The following is a 20,638-nucleotide window of genomic DNA, read 5'->3' as shown; positions in this document are numbered from 1 at the left end:
TGGAGAGATCGTGTCTCCCTGCCGTACGCCCTTCTTTATTGGGATTTTGTCGCTTTCTTTATGGAGGACTATAGTGGCTGTGCATCTGCTGTAGATTTCTTCTATTATGTTTGTATAGGCTTCGTCGATGCCCTGATTCCGCTGTGCCTGCATGACTGCTGATGTCTCCACCGAGTCAAATGCCTTCTGGTAATCTATGAAGGCTATGTATAGGGGTTGGTTGTATTCCGGGCATTTCTTTATCACCTGATTGATAGTATGAATATGATCTATTGTTGCGAAGCCTGTACGAAGTCCTGCCTGGTCCTTTCGTTGATTGAACTCTAATGTCTTATTAATTCTGTTAGCAATTACTTTTGTAAATAGCTTGTAGACAATGGACAGTAAGCTGATGGGCCTGTAATTTTTCAGGTCCTTGACGTCCCCTTTCTTATGGATCAAGATGATGTTGGCATTCTTCCAAGATTCTGGTATCCTCCCCGTCGAGAGACACTTCGTATATAGGGTGGCCAGTTTTTCTAACATAATCTCTCCTCTGTCTTTCAACAGGTCTGAGGTTATCTGATCCTCACCAGCGGTTTTGCCTCTTTGCATTCCCTTTAGGGCTATCTTTACTTCTCCTGTCAATACTGGTGGGATGTCGGAATACTCTGGGCTATTACTGCTTCTTACGTTATCGTCCTGAATGTCTCAGCTGTATACAGATCTCTGTAGAACTCTTCCGCTACCTCAACTATTCTATCCCTATTGGTTGTGACCTTGCCTTCCTTGTCCCTTAATGCATACATCTGATTTTTGCCCATGCACAGTTTTGTTTTCATAGCTTTGAGGCTTCTTCCGTTCTTTAGAGCATGCTCAATTCTCTCCATATTATACTTTCTGATGTCTGCTACCTTACGCCTATTGATTAACTTCGAAAGCTCCGCCAGCTCTATTTTGTCTGTTGCATTTGAGGCTTTCATGGCTTGACGTTTCTTAATGAGGTTTTTGTCTGTTGGGATAGCTTACCAGTGTCCTGTCTAACGACTGTACCCCCGACTTCCACTGCACACTCCTTAATGATACTAGTCAGATTATCATTCATTGCGTCAACGCTAAGGTCGGTTTCCTCGGTTAAAGCCGCGTACCTATTCTGAAGTGAAACTCCGAATTCCTGTACTTTCCCTCTCAGAGCTAGTTCATTAATCGGCTTCTTGCGTATCAGTTTCTGCCGTTCCTTCCTCAAGTCTAGTTGAATTCTACGTCTTACAATTCTGTGGTCACTGCATCGGATCTTGTTAACTACTTCCACATCCTGTACAATGCCCTGGTGGACACACATTATGAAGTCTATTTCATTTTTAGTTTCGCCATTAGGACTCCTCCACGTCCACTTACGAGTAGCTCGTTTTCTGTAGAAGGTATTCAGGATCCGTAAATTGTTGCGTTCTGCGAACTCTACTAGTAACTCCCCTCTGGCGTTTCTAGAGCCGATGCCATATTCCCCAACTGCATGATCTCCAGCCTGCTTCTTGCCTACCTTTGCATTAAAGTCGCCCACCAGTACAGTATACTCTGTCTTTACCTTACTCATTGCTGATTCTACGTCTTCGTAGAAGCGTTCAACCAGCTGATCATCATGGCTGTATGTAGGCGCGTAGGCCTGTACGACCTTCATCTTGTACCTCTTATTAAACTTAATTACGATACATATCACCCTCTCATTAATGCTATAGTATTCCTCTTGCCAGCTATATTTTTATGAATAAGGAACCCCACCACTAAGTTCTCTTTTGTCAGCTAAGCCACGATAGCATATAGGACGTGTCCGTTCTTCAGCACTGTATAAGCCTCCTGTGGCCTCCTAACCTCACTGAGCCCTATTACATCCCATTTAACACCCTCTAATTCCTCGAATAGTACAGCTAGACTCGCCTCACTAGATAAAGTTCTAGCGTTATACGTTGCCAAGTTCAGATTCCAATGGCGGCCTGTCCGGACCCAGAGATTCTTAGCATATCTGAAGCGTTCAGCGCAGAATTATGAAGACGGGACAAGTAGGGAGAACACGTACACCCTTGCTAGATTCTTAGCACCCTCTGCTGCGTCGCAGGTCTGACCGCCGCCTTGGTCAGTTGCTTCGCAGCCGCTGGGGACTGAGGGCCGAGGGTTAATTGGTGTATTCATGTGGGAGGTAGTCGCCAAGTACTACACCAGGGTGGCCAATCCTGCTCTGGTGAGGGAGTGCATTGCTGGCTGTGTTCGCCAGTGAGGCTGCACCCCAGGCCTTGTCAACTTTGCATTAAGCCGCAGGCTCCACTTCTGGTGGTGCCCTTCCGTCAATTCCTTTAAATTTCAGCTTTGCAACCATTCTCCCCCCTGAACCGAAATACGTTGGTTTCCCGGAAGCTGCCCGCCGAGTCAATTGAGTAACTCAGGCGGATCGCTGGTTGGCGTTGTTTAGGGTCAGAACTAGGGCGTTATCTGATCGTGACGGTGACGTGAGGATCAGCTGCTCAGCTAACATTCGTATGCTATAGGCGCGCACGTTCAGTCATGCCTTGTCACCAGCATCGCCATCGTCGCCGTCAAAACTAGTGTTGAAGGAGTACATATGTAGTGTTTATTGATTTGTTATAAAATTAGATAGCCAGCACCACAACCGCAATTGACGTTGCACCGATATTACGTTTTCCAACGCAGTTTCTAGATCTGACGTGGCTCTGTGGCAGAATATGACTGACAGCCGCTGTCAATGTGATTGGTGGGCAGTCTTCTTGAATTACGTTCAGAATGAGACACACTCTGGCTATTCCAAAAAAAAAAATAATTATTGTTCAGCACAGTGATGCGCTGCTTATTGTGCACGCTTCATTTTAACACCGCGACGTCGCGTAACAAGGAGGCGATTTTATGGCAGTGCACCAAAAAGTTTTACGAATAGCGAAGAACCAATGTCGAACAATACGCCATATTGAAAATAGTTTATTATTATTTTTTTACCTAGTCATGCGTCAGTGGTAGTTTAACGTTATAATCACCCACATTTTTTCAAAGAAAATTTGAGCTTGCACTGTTTACGTAGGCTATTTACTTGGAGTACCCGGAGGGAGCATAAAGAGCCACTTCACCGCTTTTCCGTTCACCCCCCACCCAAGCAGGGAAAAATAGGAGGGCAAGGAACGACACCTAGCATATCAATTCGTAGTCATTTACAATCTCATAGTATGCACAACCAGCTCAATGTGGCTTCTATAGATATTAATCGACTGAACTTGGTCTTCTTCTTTAGAAATACTTTATATTAGAGGGCTCTAACGGTAAAGAAATTGGCACTCGGCTTATTCTGAAGACCTCTGCGAAGTACCTTGCTTTGTCAGCCACATATGTTTTGTTTAATAAGTGCGAATTGAAGGTACTAGAGTCGTAGCAGGTTCTTCATACTCACCGTATTCACAATAACAAACTGAGACTGTGACGTTTGCAGATTGAATGTTCAGACGAAGAACAGGTTAAACGTGGCTGTACTTTTTAAATTTGTCGGTAATATTTTCAAATTGTTATTAAACACTGCTGTGTTGTCGCGGTATAGTGCGGTCCAGCCTGCACAATCTCTTTGTGCAGATTCTTCCTTGATTTCACACATCTCTATGAATATAAAAATCACGTCGAATTGAGAGCAAATGCACTTCTCTCTCTCTCTCTCTCTCTCTCTCTCTCTATATATATATATATATATATATATATATATATATATATATATATATATGTGTGTGTGTGTGTGTGTGTGTGTGTGTGTGTGTGTGTGTGTGTGTGTGTGTGTGTGTGTGTGTGTGGCGCACAGAGTGAGCGACGCCAGCCCCCCCCCCCTCGCGAACTAGATTCTTTCAGTTTGTAAACTCCACCGGAATGCAGCGGCGAAACGCGGCCCCTTTCGCTTCCGGCGCCTTTGGACCATATCCTCTCCAAAGTGTCCAGCCCTCCTCTCCCAAGTGTCCAAACGTTATCTATATCCTCTCCCAAACGGCCACGGTGCGGGCGCCAGCCCTATAACCCGGCTCGCGCCACTTTCCTATCAAGAATGCTATGCCACGCTGATAACGCGCGCGTTTCCCGGGCGACGGCCCGTGAAGCGGGGTGGTGGAAGGCGGGAGAGGAGGGTGCTCGGCGTGGCGGCTCGGTTAAAAGAAAGACGGTACTTTCCCAAAAATATCCAGGGACATTGGACCGGTCGCCGCATCGTAACAGAGCCTGCGCACAGTGTTAAACGAAATTTACGCAGTCAATTTTGTGTAAGGGGAGTTATTTTCCTAGATTGTGAGCGAAGGGAATTACGAGTGTTCAAATAAAGCACCAGTTGAGCCGGTGCCACACGGCAGAGGCGCGAGTGCGATGCCTGAACCTTGCGGGACTTCTGTTCATTCAGCTCTATTGCGTTCCTGCTCTTTAAAATTCTATTGTATATGTTAAAAAATTGTTAACATGTGGGCCATAGCATTAAGGCTAAATGCTAGAGGGCTATGCACTTCGATTCAGGTGCACGTTAGGGCAACCCCAGTTGACCGAAATTTACGAAGCCCTTCACTACGACGTGCTTCACAATCATATCGCGGTTTTGGCCCTTAGAACCTTAGATATTCTAATACGATGAGCCACACACCACAGCCATCTGATGCCGCCGGTGATGTTGAAGTGTAAAGCCAAGAACCACTCGTTCTTTCCAGATCACTCAATCCTACGATTCGCATTTTTTTTGTCAAAGAAAGATACCGAACTACTTCAATAAAAACTTGCCTTTTTAAGGCTAAAAAATGCGTAAGACATCGAGTACAGCAAAAGTGAAATTAAACACAGTTTATTGAACGCTGCAACAAACAAACTGGAAGCCACTGTTTTTTTTTCAAGGGCAAGAGCCACAGTTACAGAAGACGTGCTTTTTTATCTGCTACAGCCACCTTTTCATTGCTTTCTAACTTGTGGTTGAAATCCCTGGAGAAGAAATTAATTCTTTGTCACGATAACAAAGTTCAATATTTGGCAAGGGAATGCTGATACATGGTCTGAACAGCCCAAACGAGCAATGCGGCACTTTTCAAGCTCTTCTAGCAGTGGCGTAGGCAGAAACTTTTTTCGGGGGGGGGGGGGCACGCCCTTGATCCGACGTGGGGTCTGGGCGGATAAGTGGGGCCGAGTGTCATTTTGTGCTGTGTATCCCATTGCAGAAAAAAAAATTTCGGGGGGAAGGGGGCACGGGTCCGGTGTGCCCCCCCCTTCCCCCCCCGGATACGCCACTGTCTTCTAACACCTTCCAGAAAATGTTTTCACAAGCACCAGCCTTATCTAATGTTGCAGAAACTACATCATTTACAACTCTGATTACACGCAACATTTCAGCTGTTGGATGCTTCATGTAGCCTTCCTTCCAACGACGGGCGCTGCACTGCTTATATCTTCTAAGCACAGAAGGCATTCTGCATGCTTTTGATATTTGTACACTACATATCCAATCATGCAGTACACAACAGCGTCGTCCACTTCTCCTTTGAAGTAAGAGTGGTCGTCAATCTGCTCTCCAGGCTCTCCGGATGTTTCACATGTAATTCTTAGCAGCTTTTAGATGGGAAGTATCTCTTGCTCAGGGGTATGTCACGCGGCGTGGTCATCCGCGTTGTGGTCCGCACTCACACTACGCTGCGGAGGGGGCAGGTGGGGAACCGGTCGGGCTGCTCTCCGCAGTGGAGACGGCGGGAGAGGAGAACGCCGGGGTGATGTGCGAGCACGAGGAGGGAGAGGGGAACTCGTGACTGCTGTTCCCGTAGCTCTCTTGGCGAGGGAGAAAAGACAGGTTTTGCTCCAGCTCCGTCTCTCCTTGGTTGCATTCGTTGCCAACCAACAGCAAGAGCAGCGAGAAGTCCTGTGCTTGCGTGCTTGCGACACGTTCCTCTGCTGCAAGACTCCACACGTACCCGAAAACGCCAAACGCAAGGTTGACAAAATGGCTACCAGCGAGTTTGCAAACCTTCCGTGGGAGATTCTGCTGGTGGTGGGGAAACCGTACATGATCACGTCCAACATCGACGTAGTGGATGGGCTCGTCAACGGCGCTGTCGGCACGTTCAAGCTTTGCGAGCGCCAGGCCGCCGGCGACGACAACGCCTACCCTAAACGCCTGTGGCTACTATTTGACGTTCCCACCACCGGCAGGATCACTCGTGCGCGTTCCAAACGAGCGGTACAAGAAGCCACACGCAACGGGTACGTCGTTGAAAGTGCGTGGATCCCGATCGAACCACAGTGTCTAACGCTAACCGCCGACCGCAAGTCCGGCGTTGCCTGCAAATGGCTCCAGTTCCCTCTCGTGCAAGCCAGCGCCATTACCGTACACAATTGAGTCTCAGGGCGGCACGTACTCCGAGGTCGTGTACGAGTACGCAAAGACCTATCCGCAAAAGTTGGTGTACGTTGCGCTGAGCCGTCGCACCGACATCAACAACCTATATACCTCACCAACTCGTCCGGCGATCACTGCTTCCATCACAGAGACGCCAACGCCGACAAGAACATGGCGGAGGAGTTTGAACGCTTGCAGAAACACAAGCTAGACACCGTCACGCACCGGTACTTGCACGCGCTCGAGACCGGCGTTCACGCAGACACCGATTTCACGCTAGCACTCCTAAACACCAGATCGCTCAGCGCTCATGCGTTAGACATTGAGCGAGATCTAGTGCTCAGCAAAGTGGAAGTGCTCTGCTTTACGGAGACGTGGAACGCCGTGAACGTTGACATTGCGGGCTACGCTACGGTCGCGCGTACGAAGGGGTTTGGACGACCTGCGGGCGGTGTGGAAATCTACGTCAAACGTTCCGTCAACGCGCTGGACCCACAACTGCGCCCCACTGCTCACCAACGTAGCAACGGCGAGCATTGTGCCGCTAGTGTCTACGGCGTTAACGTCATGACCATGTACCTCGCACCCAACCTCTCACGCACAGCCGTGGAGCAGTACATCGACGAGGCCATGGGTGATTACCGAAAGCAATGCACAGACACATCCTTTCATGCTCATTGGCGACTTTAATGTCAACGTCATGAAGAGCGATTGGATAGTTGAGTACATGTCATCACACCACTCGCTGCAACGCGTATCACACGACGACCGCAAACAACAGCCAACTACCATTCACGGCACATGCATTGATCACGTCTTCACCAAATTCAAGATCCACCCACTGCACCAAGATCCCCTCAGGGTTCACTTCAGCGACCACAAAGCCATCCTCATCAAAGCAAAGTGCACACCTCAAGGGCTAGAAACTGCTCAATAAAGACCTTCGTTAACCGTTTCACCTTCGTCTACAACGTTAATAACACCGTTAATAACGATCCGAGGTCGGTAGCATGCCCAACGAACGCCAACGGAACACGATCGTGCAAGTGCTCTGGCTTCGCATCACCTCATGGTCCCCTTTAGCGGGAGATGGTGTAATTCTTTAAAGACGATAGTCTTTCTTGGGGAACTTAAACGCAGAAATTTTGGTCTGTCTTTCTGTCTGTCTTTCTGTTTGTCGGCACGTCCCTCGATTCAGCCACTCGGCCAAAGTTGAACCACTTGCCCAAGGGCCAGCCGTCCTGAACTGGTATGGCTGTTCATACTTGTGAACGTTGTCGATCAAAAAGTAAATATCATGCATATCTGAGGTGCAACATCACTAGGTAAGTATTAGGTGGCGTGTTCCTTTAATAGAAAATGCATACATACGTAATTTTAAGGATCCTAGTTTCTTAAGCTGCGCTGAAAATGCATAAGAATGGAAGGTTGAGCGAGTTGGTATGCGTTCATCTTTGTTGAAACAGCGCTCACTAGACGACGACGAAGTAAAAGAAGGCACAGGACAGGCGCTGCCTGTCGTGTGCCTTCTTTTACTTCGTCGTCGTCTAGTGAGCGCTGTTTCAACAAAGCTGAAAATGCGACTGCGCTGAAATTTGCCTTCCTCCGTGCCCTTCGCACGAGCTCATTGTTGTGTTTCGGTTTCGGTTCTGTATTGCACTGTACGAATGCCATGGGTTGGTGTTGAAAAACTTTAGTTTTGAGAAGGCCAAGAAGGTGAAAAAAAATATTTAAAAAATGAAAAAGCAGCGTTGTGGGCGGCCTTCAGGCTGCCGGTTGTGGGCGCCGCTCTGGCGTTCCTGTTTTACCCAGGCGACGTGTAAATAAAAGAGTGTGTGGAGAGTACTCGTTGAGTGCGGACGTTTCTCTGCTTCAGCGCTTCGCGCCAAACCGCGTTTTCGGGCTGGCTGGCGTCCCCGCCGGTCGCGTTGGTCACCGCCGGTCTTCGCCTGCTGCTGCGCCGGGACTACCAGCACGCAACACAGCACTCATGTTTCCCGACGTATTGCCAGATGGCGTCCATATCTCACACAGCGCCTCTTCTATCGTCTTTACACGACATTTGCAGCGAAGCACGCAGATACGCGGCCAATTTTTTTCTGTATAAATTCCCGCAAGCAAGCATGTCTGGTGCGCTGAGCTTCTCTTGTCGTCCGCAATGTGTCCTGTACGCTGGCAAGCACTAGAGTTACTGTATATGCTGTAGCATATACAGTAACTCTAGCAAGCACATTCCCTGGTACACCTTGCACACTACCGCGCATTGCGGTCTTTATAGGTGTGTACAAACTGAGAAGGCGGAAGACCTGAGTAAAGTTGACCACGGTAAGGTGATATTCATCTCCTCCGAATGACCGAAGTCCAAAGTGGCGCTGGAAAACAGGAACTTCCTAGTCTGAGCACGAATTGTTTACGCAGTGTTGCCGCAACGTTGCGAATGTTGCTGAATGTTGTGCGACATTTCGCAACATGGTGACAATGTAGTCAGATGTTGCTCAACAACGTTGAGCAGTCAGATGATTCAACAACGTTCAGCAATCTTGCGCAAGCGATGTTGAGGTAATGTTGCATGTTGAGGTAATGTTGATGTTGATGTAATGTTGAAGCAACGTTGTCAAATGTTGACAGGTGTTGGCTCATATAGGCTAAAATTTAGCAGCTGGAACTGCGGATATTTCCTGAAAAACCATTCTTATTTTCGTGGCGTGCACCATTTCAATATATTTCACAGCTTCTTGGGCATAATTACTATGCCATGGCAGCACTGCTCGCCGTACTGAGAGCACGCGCTTACACGTGCACAGCGCATCTTCCAAATAAATTTCTCTAATACCTCGTTTTAAATATATACTTGCATAGATTATCCTACTTACGCGTTGATTCTCGCACTGTGGTGCCTCAGGGGCAAGCGGCGTATAAAAACAAGACCGAAACGAAATGTGCAGCCTTTGCTGATCAGCGGCAGTCCTACGGCAACTGACATCGTCAACGGCCGCGTGCAGAGATTTTTTTTTTTTCCGCCGACAGTTGAGCAGTGTATGGGTGTTCTCTGGTTGAGCCGCTTGAGCGCGCTGTTTTCGATCTTCGTGGCGCTCAGCTGATGACTTCGCATACTGACATAGAAAAAGAACGGTAAGTTTTCGGTTGATGTATACAAATAACATCATTTAGCTGTCCGTTTAGTGGTCACTCGCAGAATATGCCGTGGTTTTGTTTGTCCTATGCCACGGCGAAAAATGCAGCGGGTCACGTGCGCACTGAGTGAAGTGGGCGGCAGACAAGCTGTCCATTCTGAGCTCGCTAGCTGTTTCGATTCAAGTGACGACTGTCGTAGTGACGATCACTCGGCTATAGTGCCTAGAATATACTTATTCTAGGTACTTTAACTGGGCGAACGAGTTAGGCAGAGCGAGGGGAAAAAATTCCGCTTTGCGACCCATGTGCTCGGTTCCCTCAGTCGCACGGCGCGGTCAGTTTATCTTGCTCATCGGCCTCAGGCGAAGGTGATGTATACGTGGCTTTTTTTCGTCGGGCTCTGGGTCAGGCGCTTCCACCTTGCCTAACGCCGAACACGTGTTTGTAGTGATCGCCAGTTTGACTCTTAGCTTTGTACATTGAATATGTTGATAAATTCTGCTGGTACTCATGCATGGCAATGCATTCATCTCTGATCAATGAAACTGAATGGTGTTATGATGCTTTATTGAGAACCACCAATAGGAAGGAGGGGAACACGAGTTGCAGGATGTATTCATTTTGTTTTTGTTTTCGTCAGGCTTTTGACACAATTGCAGGTTGAGTGAAATTGGTGTCAGATTTGTAGACGAATTAGCAAGACCTTCTTTGAATATTCATAAGTACTTCAATTGTCTTAATCAAGCATTGCTTTGTTCTATCTATTTAGTTTGTACCCTTTTCTTTTTTTTGCTCTACAGAGTCGATGGTGGCCTGAATTCAGCCTTCATCCCTCAACTTCATTGTTAATCACGTTTTCTTTCTATTGTGTATGTTTTTGTATAGTTAAGATAGCTTCACTGTGGCAAGTTGCACTTATGTTTATTCATGCCATGTTGCAATATGTTAAAACACTTAATTGACGAGTGGCCACAAATTATGGGCACCAGTCCAGCAGGATTATTGCTTATGTTATCTTGTGCGATATTTTGTCTAGGATATTTCAGAAGGTTGCACTAAGGTTTGTTCGTACTGTTTTGTAAGATTATAGTGCCTAGTCAAGCCTGCTTTTGCAGTTTTGTTATCGGTACTAGTCTTGCAAGATTTCTTTCTGTGTCACATTTCTGTGACACAGAAGGTACTCATTTCTGTGTCACATTTTGTCGAGTCAAAACACTTAGGATGTCTTCAAAATGCCAAGTTTGTTCACACTATTGTGCAATGTTACTGTATGCAGTATTTCCTTTTTCTTGATATTGCTAGTTTTACTTTAAGAGCAGCAAGCATTGGAGCCATTATTTTGTTTTTTTATACTTTTGTTTACCTTTTCAGTTGTGCAATGTGTCAATGGGATTTTATTCATTGCAAGAATTCAGGGTCTTTAATTCATCAGCACTGGTAGTCCTTTTCATTACAAATCTCGCACAGCTAGCCGCAATAGCTAGGTCCCTCTTCAAAGATTGTGATCGCCACTGGTGAATAGAAATGTTTCTACTATATTACTGTTCGGGACATGTACATTTACCTTGAACAATATGTAAGCATGGTTTTCGTAGAAAAATTGTAGCGTTAATTTGATTCTGGAACTTTGCTTATATGAAAACTATGTGTCTTTTCTCTTATGTGCAATAAATCTTTGCATTACTTTTTGTGTTGTTCACTATGAGTGATGAACTCATGTCTAGGAACTTCCATGCCACCAGGAAGCTGGCTGTCGTCACAGCTATCGTAGATTAACCTCCTGCTGCTGTTATTTAAAGCTGCATTGCCGACAACATATTGCAAGCACCGAAATATAGTTATTAAATAAGAAACAGAAATAATTCTTCCCCCTGCACAGTGATATATGTTAGGCTAGTATAAAGAGCTCTGTTTACACCTTTTGGCAAATATTACTACTATAGTAACCATTGAATGGCAACAAGTAAATCTGCATGTACCACATCTGTTCAAGTGACGCTGGCTTCATGACCACTCAGGCCCCTAGCCAGGAATTTTTTTCGGGGGGGGGGGGGGCACTTGCTGAAAACCTTGACTTTTTGAGAAAAACACTTATTTTTATTATTTATGTTTGGTACAAACACCTACTTCACCAAAATTTCGGGAGGGGGGGCGGGCCCCTAGGTCCGCCCCCCCCCCCCTGGCTACGGGCCTGTGACCACTGATGTGAAGAATCATTACCACATCATCTCTCACCGTAGCAATGTCATGTAAATTTAATGTATTGTGCTCTAATCCACCATTGACCTTGCCATATTGTCACGTGGTCGTGACGTCGACGAAGACAGCAGTCGGCGTTTGCAGAATGAAACGTTTATTTGGCCGAACTTGTGGCCGGGAAAATGAGAGTCAAACTACAGCAATACACGCTGTACAATGATAGCGGCGAACAAGGCGTCGTCCGTCGATCAACTGACAAGCAGTCAAACGCGTCGGCTTTTATACAGGCGCTATCGAACTTTCCAGCGATATCGCTGGTGGCGGCGTTATCTCTCGACAAAGCTGGAACATTCGCGTGCGGCGCGAAATCTTAACAAAACGATCTACTACAATCGAGAAGCTTCTCGAACACTGTTTCGCGGACAGCCTCGAGCGTTGATAACCGTCCTTGCTGGTCAAACCCAAAAAACATAAAATAAAACAAGAAGTGGGCGTGGCATTGCCCCCCTCTGAAAAAGCATCGTCCCGATGCTTGTGAAAGATCAAAGAAGAGAGAAAGAAAAAAAAAACAAGTGCATACATAAATAAATTACAATAACAAAGGTAAAAGTAGAGTCCCCAAGTTCGCTAACGTGCAAAAAACGGCTTCAGGCGCACGACATGAACGACTTCAGGTCGTGCGCGGCGTCGCTGGGAGTTCTTAATGCCGTCCGGGATGACCTCGTAGTCAAGAGCGCCGAGACGTCGAAGAACCTTGTATGGTCCGAAGTATCGCCGAAGGAGTTTTTCGCTAAGCCCACGTCGGCGTATCGGCGTCCAGACCCAGACACGGTCACCGGGCTGGTATTCCACGAAGCGTCGTCGAAGATTGTAGCGACGGCTGTCGGTGTGCTGCTGGGCCTTGATGCGCAGGCGGGCGAGCTGTCGAGCTTCCTCGGCACGTTGTAAGTAAGCGGCGGCGTCGAGGTTTTCTTCGTCGGTGACGTTCGGTAGCATGGCGTCGAGCGTCGTCGCCGGGCTCCTTCCGTAGACCAACTTGTACGGCGTCATCTGCATCGTTTCTTGGACGGCCGTGTTGTAAGCGAAGGTCACATACGGAAGGACGGCGTCCCACGTGTTGTGCTCAACGTCGACGTACATGGCGAGCATGTCGGCGATGGTCTTATTTAGACGCTCGGTGAGGCCATTGGTCTGCGGGTGGTAGGCGGTGGTGCGGCGGTGGCTCGTCTCGCTGTACTTCAAGATCGCCTGAGTTAGGTCAGCAGTAAAGGCGGTACCTCTGTCTGTGATGAGGACCTCTGGGGCGCCATGACGCAAGACGATGTTCTCCACGAAGAACTTGGCTACCTCGGCGGCACTCCCTTTGGGCAAGGTCTTTGTCTCGGCGTAGCGGGTGAGGTAGTCAGTCGCTACGACGATCCACTTGTTGCCGGAAGTCGACGTCGGGAACGGCCCCAGTAGGTCCATCCCGATTTGCTGGAACGGCCGGTGAGGTGGATCGATTGGCTGCAGAAGTCCCGCTAGCCTAGTCGGCGGTGTCTTCCGTCGCTGGCAATCTCGACAAGTCTTAACGTAGTGGGCGACGTCGGCAGCAAGGCGTGGCCAGTAGTATTTTTCCTGTACTCTGGCGAGCGTGCGGGAAACACCGAGGTGTCCAGCCGTCGGGTCGTCGTGTAGGGCCTGGAGGACTTCTGGTCGCAATGATGAGGGCACGACGAGAAGGTAGTCGGTTCGAAGTGGCGAGAAGTTCTTCTTCAGGAGAACGCCGTTCCGTAAGAAAAACGACGGCAGTCCTCGCTTGAATACCTTCGGAACCACGGCGGTCCTGCACTCGAGGTACTCAATAAGGCCCCCCAGTTCCGCGTCGGCCCGTTGCCTTTCGGCGAAGTCGTCGGCACTTATAGTTCCGAGGAAGCAGTCATCGTCGTCGTCTTGCGGCGGCGCGTCGACGGGGGCACGAGACAGGCAGTCGGCGTCAGAGTGTTTTCGTCCAGACTTGTACACGACGGTAATATCGAATTCTTGAAGCCTCAGACTCCATCGTGCGAGACGACCTGAAGGGTCCTTCAAGTTAGCTAGCCAACATAAGGCGTGATGGTCACTGACAACTTTGAAGGGCCTGCCATAGAGGTAGGGTCGAAACTTTGACGTAGCCCAGAGAATGGCAAGGCATTCCTTTTCTGTTGTGGAATAGTTTGCTTCTGCCTTGGATAGTGACCGGCTAGCATAACTGATAACCCTTTCAAGCCCGTCAGTCTTTTGCACAAGGACGGCACCGTGTCCTACGCTGCTTGCGTCGGTGTGTATTTCCGTATCGGCGCAATCGTCGAAATGCGCAAGTATGGGTGGCGTCTGCAGGCGTCGTTTAAGTTCTTGAAAGGCTTGCACTTGCGCCGTTTCCCACCTGAATTCCACGTTATTCTTCGTGAGAAGCGTCAGTGGTTCGGCGATCCGTGAAAAGTTTTTGACGAAGCGTCGGTAATAGGCACATAAGCCGAGAAATCGGCGCACGGCCTTCTTGTGGGTGGGTGGCGCAAAGTCGGCGATGGCAGCTGTTTTCCGCGGGTCTGGGCGCACTCCAGACCTGCTGATCACATGACCCAGAAACAAGAGCTCGTCATACGCGAATCTGCACTTTTCTGGCTTCAGGGTCAGTCCAGAGGCCTTGATTGCTTGAAGTACTGCCTCAAGCCGCCGGAGATGCTCGTCGAAGGTCGAGGAAAACACGACGACGTCGTCCAAATACACAAGGCACGTCTGCCACTTCAATCCGGCCAGTACGGTGTCCATGACGCGCTGGAACGTCGCAGGTGCCGAGCAAAGACCGAAAGGCATGACCTTGAACTCAAAGAGGCCGTCGGGTGTTATAAAGGCAGTCTTTTCTCGGTCTCTCTCGTCGACTTCGATTTGCCAGTAGCCGGTCTTGAGGTCCATCGACGAAAAGAACGTCGCGTTGTGAAGTCGATCCAGGGTGTCGTCTATTCGTGGGAGGCGGTACACTTCCTTCTTCGTGATTTTGTTCAGGCGCCGATAATCAACGCAGAAGCGCAGTGTCCCGTCCTTTTTCTTCACTAACACCACGGGTGACGCCCACGGACTCTTGGACGGCTGGATGATGTCGCGTAGCATCTCGTCGACTTGTTTCTTTATCGCGTTGCGCTCTCGAGTAGAAACTCTGTAGGGGCTCTGACGGAGTGGTCGAGAATTTTCTTCTGTTATAATGCGGTGCTTCGCAAGGGGCGTTTGTCGGACCCGCGATGACGATATATAATAATATCTGGGGTTTAACGTCCCAAAACCACGATATGATTATGAGAGACGCCGTAGTGGAGGGCTCCGGAAATTTCGACCACCTGGGGTTCTTTAACGTGCACCTAAATCTAAGTACACGGGCCTCAAACATTTTCGCCTCCATCGAAAATGCAGCCGCCGCGGCCGGGATTCGATCCCGCGACCTTCGGGTCGGCAGTCGAGCGCCATAACCACTAGACCACCGTGGCGGGGCCCGCGATGACGACGAGAAACAGTCCTTGTATTGCAAGAGCAGGGTTTTGAGCTGGTCTTGTTTGGCCTTCGGAAGACTCGGGTTGACGTCAAAATCCGGTTCGGGACCTCTATTCATCGAAGCAGGTTCGGCAGCATCGAAGAGGGCGAAAGCATCGCTGGCGGCTACACATTCGTCGATGTAGGCAACCGTCGTACCAAAGTTCAGGCGCCTATATTCGTGGCTGAAGTTTGTCAGCACTACTTTTGCTTTACCGTCACGCAGCTCGGCTATACCTCGTGCGACGCAAATTTGACGGTTCAGGAGTAGGTGCTGATCGCCCTCGATGACGCCTTCAATGTTCGCAGGTTTTTCGGTGCCGACGGAAATAATGACGCTGGAGCGCGGCGGAATGGTCACCTGCTCTTCTATCACATTCAATGCATGGTTGCCTGGCATCGCGTGGGGCGGGAGCGCTTTGTCTGAGTTCAGTGCTATCGACTCAGACCTCAGGTCGATGACGGCGCCGTGGTCACTTAGGAAGTCCATTCCCAGTATCACATCCCTGGAGCAGTTTTGTAGAATTACAAAGCTCGCAGGATAAGTCCGGTTATTGATGGTGACTCGTGCCGTGCAGACACCAATCGGCGTTATCAGATGGCCTCCAGCGGTCCGGATCTCGGGGCCTTCCCAAGCAGTCCTAATTTTCTTCAACTGTTCTGCGAACGGCCCACTGATGACGGAATAGTCGGCTCCAGTATCGACGAGAGCGGTGACGTTGTGGCCGTCGATCAGAACGTCGAGGTCGCTAGTCCGCCGTCTTGCGTTGCGGTTACGTCGCGGCGTCGGGTCACGGCTGCGTCGGTTTGCACCGCTGCTTCCGCGTTGCGTCGTCAGGTCTGCTTCCGGTCGCAAAGTTTCGTCTTCAGGACGTCGTTCGGCGTGCGGCGGGGGCTCGGAACTTCGTCGCGGCGTCGTCGTCGACGGCGGAGGATCTTCAGCATTTCGTCGTTCAGCAACCGCACCTCCATCGGTTGCTGCCCTTAGTTTTCCGGATACGGGCTAGGCGACCGGCCCCGGTTTGGGCCGGTCGCCTACGGCCGGCGGTGCGGTGACATGTAGCGGCCGGGCGACGGCGAGCGGGAAGGTCGTCGTTCTTGCCACTGTGTTCCGGTGAGGTAGTCGTTGATGTCGCGCGGCCGTTCGCCTGGCTGCGGGCGCGGCGCGTTGATAGCGAATCCGCGTAGTCCCATCTGTCGGTACTGGCAGCGGCGGTACGTGTGGCCGGCCTCTCCGCAGTGGTAGCAGAGCGGGCGGTTGTCGGGGGCACGCCAGACATCGGTCTTCCTCGGGGTGTTGCGCTGGCCGACAGGTGGTCGGTAGGGCGTCGGTGGCGGCGGCGGCGTCTGGCGACGGTACTGCGGCGGTGTGGCGTCTTGGCGGGGGCGTGGAGGAGGAGCATGACGGCGGGCTGCAGCAGCATAGCTAATAGCTTGCGGCTGCGGCTCTGCTAGCTGAGGCATGCCGAGTGAATGCTGGATCTCCTGGCGCACGACGTCGGCGATGGACTCTACTTGAGGTTGCGACGGAGGTAGAATTTTTCGCAACTCCTCTTGCACGATTGCTCGAATCGTCTCACGCAAGTCGGCGGGTCCTAGGGCTTGAACGTCGGCGTAGCTTGTAGCCGAGAAGCTGCGGTTGTATTGCCGCGTTCGCATCTCAAGCGTTTTCTCGATCGTGGAAGCCTCCGATGCAAATTCAGCGACCGTCTTCGGCGGGTTCCTTATCAATCCAGCGAAAAGTTCCTGTTTGACACCCCGCATGAGGAACCTCACTTTCTTCTCTTCCGGCATACTTGGGTCGGCGTGTCGAAACAGGCGATTCATCTCTTCCGTGTAGATGGCAATATTTTCATTGGGCAGCTGCACACGGGTCTCCAGCATAGCCGCGGCCCGTTCCTTGCGGACCACGCTCGTGAACGTGCTGAAGAACGTCATCCGAAAGAGATCCCATGTTTGTAGGGTGGATTCTCGGTTCTCGAACCACGTCCTCGCGGCGTCTTCTAGGTAGAAGTATACGTGGCGCAGCTTGTCCTCGCAGTTCCAGTTATTAAATGTTGAGACCCTTTCAAAGGTCTCGAGCCAAGTCTCGGGGTCTTCACATGGCGAACCACGGAACGTCGGCGGCTCCCTGGGTGGCTGCATCACGATCGCCGTAGGGGGCACTGCGTCAGTCATCGTCTCGGCGGTCGATGTGACGGTCTTCGGCTGCCTGGCGTTTTCGGGAAGGAGCCCGTACTCTGGTTGTAGTCCCTTCTGCCGGCGGCTGGTTCGAGGATTCGGGTCGTCCTTAGAGTCGTCTTCTTCGCGGCTTGGGCTTGGGTCAGCGCTCCGCGGTGGTGTCCGGATCATGAAGCAGCACCTCCACCAGATGTCACGTGGTCGTGACGTCGACGAAGACAGCAGTCGGCGTTTGCAGAATGAAACTGTTTATTTGGCCGAACTTGTGGCCGGGAAAATGAGAGTCAAACTACAGCAATACACGCTGTACAATGATAGCGGCGAACAAGGCGTCGTCCGTCGATCAACTGACAAGCAGTCAAGAGCGTCGGCTTTTATACAGGCGCTATCGAACTTTCCAGCGATATCGCTGGTGGCGGCGTTATCTCTCGACAAAGCTGGAACATTCGCGTGCGGCGCGAAATCTTAACAAAACGATCTACTACAATCGAGAAGCTCCTCGAACACTGTTTCGCGGACAGCCTCGAGCGTTGATAACCGTCCTTGCTGGTCAAACCCAAAAAACATAAAATAAAACAAGAAGTGGGCGTGGCAATATCAACGAGAGATGTATGCCTTGCCTGGTCACGTGAAGCTGACCAATGGGGCTCAGATCATCTGCCGATTTGGTTGGTTCCCGAACATTTTCCTAGCCGCCAGAGTGCTGCCTACACTGTGACAAATTAGGACAAGTTCCGTCGGCTGATTGCAGGGGCACCGTCACACGACAACTTGTTCCATTGCAACTCGTGAGGGAGTGTCTACAGCAAACTACGGTACGACGACTGCGGAGCATAGATAAACCAAACCCCGATTTGAAGCTCTTGAGGCTACGTGCTTGTCGACGACGCGCTTACAGGAGGGCGCAGCGTTCTAAAAGGAGTTCTGATTGGACGCTCTATAACCGCTTAGATGCAGCCACACGGCGGCACACAAAGCAACCTCGTCGAAGGAGCTGGGCCGCATTGTGTAGCTCATTGCACACGGCGAACGGCTTTGGAAGTGTATGGCGCATATTGAAGGCCCTCCGAACTCCCGAGGTCTGCAAAAATCCAACGGCAGCCTTGTGTATAACGACTGGACAGTCTCCGCAAATTCTTGCGGAAGAACTTGCCGATATTTTCGCCTCTCCTATGTCAAGAGACAACGCAACGGCGACCTTAATTCGTTGACAAGTGATAGTTCGATGACAATTTTTTGTGGTCCTCCCTGTGAGATGGATCAAGCAGACTTTACTCTCGACGAGCTGCGCCATGCGCTCAGCCTTTCATATCGTCGCACTGCTCCAGGCGAAGATGGTGTTACGTACCAAGCCTTGCGAAACATCGATGAAGCCTTTCATCAGGGTATCCTAGACGAATACAGCAAAGTGTGGAGAACGTGTCTGATTCCTACTGAGTGGAAATCATCTGTGGTGAAGCCAATTTTAAAGCCTGGGCGCCCTGCACAACATCTGAAGTCATACCGGCCAATATCGCTAACTTCTAACGTTATGAAGTTGATGGAACGAATGGAACTGTTTCGTCTGGACGGCAGATTACAGGAGCTCTTTTTCTTCCCTGATGTCATGAGTGGATTTCGTCGTCACCGTTCAGCCCTCGACAGCATCGCAGATCTTGTATCATCGCTTGAATCTGCTCGAGCAAGCAGGCACTCTGCGTACGTTCTATTCCTTGACATACAGCAAGCGTTTGACTCGGTACTACACAGGGCGATTATTTGCGCACTTATGACTGCGGGAATTTCAGGTCGTCTGCTACATTTTGTGCGTGATTTTCTATCGGAGCGCAGGATGAAAGTACGCGTTGGAGAAGCAACGAGTCAATCTCGCACTGTTAATTGCGGCGTCCTGCAAGGCAGCGTCTTGTCGCCGCTTCTCTTTAACAGTGTGCTAGCTGGACTTCCAAGCCGATTACCGCAAGAATGTGACTTTCCACTAGGCATAGCAATTTATGCCGATGATATCGCACTATGGGTCAGCGGTCCGTCACACCTTGGTCCCCGTCTTCGTGGAATATTGCAGAGAGCTCTGAATGCAACTTCAGAATACTTGGTGGAAGTTGGCCTGCACATTTCACCTGCGAAATCAGCCGCGATTGCTTACCACCCTATAGGCAACGCGCTCGTCGAAGCATGAGCAGGCTACACCTCGAAGACACACCGATACAATGGGTACAGCAACACCGCTACCTGGGCGTAATCATCGATGATCGTCTTTCTTGGCGCCCTGCTGTTGCCTCTGTGCGGCGCAAATCGCTGTCCCTCCTCAAGTATGTGGCCGCCTTGACTGCTAGAGGCGATGGCATTGACCAGACGACAGCGCTACAGGTGTACCAATCATCTGTACTCTCTTGCGTGATGTATGCCTTGCCAGTCTTGAATGTTGTGCCTGGTTTAATGTCTCAACTGGAACGGGATCATCGTGTTGCCCTCCGAGTCATGCTTGGCTTACCTCGAGAGGCCCAATCTATTCCATTACTCACTGAAGCACACCAGTTACCCCTAAGGCTACAAGCAGACCAGAGAGCGTTACATATCGAGCGCATGCACCGCGCCCCAGATGGCAAAGCACTCGTTAATAGGCTGATTCGGCGCCCGCCCTCTCGCATGGGGAAAATGGCGGCTTTGTTTACTGACATTACTGGCAATACAAACAAAACAACCTCTGTGACAACATCGAAAGGGCACAGTATATGCATCTTCCCCATTCACCTGTCAATTCCAGAAATACGCAAAAAGTGTGACCAACCTGATTCGGCACTATTCCAATTAGCCCAGTCGCACTTATTTGAATAATTTGGAGATTACGTTAAAGTATTTACGGACGCATCTGTACGCAGCGACGGCCTCGGCGCTTCTGCAGCTTTCTTTTGTCCTTTGACAGACATCAGACGAGTGTTTAAAATACCTCACCCATCATCATCAGTGACTGCGGAACTAGCAGCGATTGATGTCGACCTTAAGTACGTGCAAGAAGGATTGCCTACATCGAAAGTCGTCATCCTTACAGACTCTCGTGGTGCCCTTAGCAGACTCACTGGAGAAGAGGCCGACAGCCCTATTCATGCAGTATCGTAGAATCAGCCGACAAAATTCTCTCACGCGGGATGTCCCTAGCTGCCCAGTGGATACCGTCGCACGTGGGCATTGCTGGTTATGAAGAGGCTGATC

The sequence above is a fragment of the Rhipicephalus sanguineus genome, chromosome 1 (assembly GCF_013339695.2).
Source record: "Rhipicephalus sanguineus isolate Rsan-2018 chromosome 1, BIME_Rsan_1.4, whole genome shotgun sequence".
Taxonomy (NCBI): Eukaryota; Metazoa; Arthropoda; class Arachnida; order Ixodida; family Ixodidae; genus Rhipicephalus; species Rhipicephalus sanguineus.
The sequence above is the reverse complement of the archived record's forward strand: the minus strand, read 5'-3'. Positions refer to the sequence as shown.